The following is a 1,261-nucleotide window of genomic DNA, read 5'->3' as shown; positions in this document are numbered from 1 at the left end:
CCCCCCCCGATTGCGCCAACAGGCACAATAAAACCGTGAGGGAGTGAATAAACCGAGTGAATCGACCGATGAAAAAGGACAAAATAGGGATGACTAAGGTCCAGACTCTTTGTCGATGGCACGTTTTTCTTTGTCCGCACGCAGGACTGTACTGTACGACCTCGGGTATATCCAGTTTACCCTCGTCGCGACTCGTCGACTGAGGTGAGGGTGGTAAAAGCGGCGGCGGAGGGCGGGGGGGCGGGGGAGATGATGGAGCAAGAGCAATCGGTGACTGCTGCAGTGAGAGTGAGAGTGTTGGAGCTACGGTTGGTACATTCGGATCGATACAGCACCCAAGGGGTCGTGTTATGGGGGAGGCTGTGCGGCCTCTGCGATACATGGGGGGTTCTATTCACGGGAATGGCGCGTAATGCAGACTCCCCACCACGCCATCCAAACGTATTCGTCATCCAGTTTTCCGTCTTCCCTTTTCCCCCTTTTTTTTCGCCCCACGCTTTCTTCACTCTCACTCGCCCAGACATTCACGGCTTTGGTCTTTGTTTGAGTTCGTTAAACTTCGCACACTTTTACGAGCTTTTGAGGAGGCAGTGGATAACAGCCGAAGGTCGTTGATCGAACATTGTGGGGTTTGCGGGGTAAAATTGATGGGGTGATTAGTTTTTTGCGGGGGGGATTCAGCGGGCGTAATCTTGCCAACGGCGTGTGTGGAGATCATACGGCAACACGATATTTCGGGTATTTTTACGTGGAAATGGGTAACAAATGCCGGGTAAAAAGGGAATTTGCCGGTTGAGTTCGCGAAATTTTGTGAATCACAATGTAAATTTTACGAGTTTTTGCGTAATTTACGGAGGTCAAATCCTTGAACAATAGTAATAAAAATATACCTTATACTTGAAAAATAAATGGTTGAGTCTCACGACAAAAGGCGTTGGTTGGAGCCTTTTGTAAATAATAAAAATCTCGATTTCTCAAAGGAGTTAAATCATTCTATCAATTTTTTTTCTATACAAAACCACGTTATTAGAAAAAAAAATGGTATTTCGTGGACAGTTGATTAGTAATTTTCAGAACAGTGCCATAGAACGCAATTTAAGGGGAAACAATCATGAAATTTCAGATTTCGCTGAAAATTCAATAAAATTTAGAAATTTTGAGAAGCATGAAGACAAGAATTAGTCGAGTTATTTGAATTTTCAATGAAAACATCAATATCCACTACCAAATTGCTCTGAATTTTCAAATAATTAAAAATTCA

Source organism: Diachasma alloeum, unplaced genomic scaffold, assembly GCF_001412515.2.
Source record: "Diachasma alloeum isolate Michigan unplaced genomic scaffold, Dall2.0 Dall_scaffold_01026, whole genome shotgun sequence".
Taxonomy (NCBI): Eukaryota; Metazoa; Arthropoda; class Insecta; order Hymenoptera; family Braconidae; genus Diachasma; species Diachasma alloeum.
The sequence above is the reverse complement of the archived record's forward strand: the minus strand, read 5'-3'. Positions refer to the sequence as shown.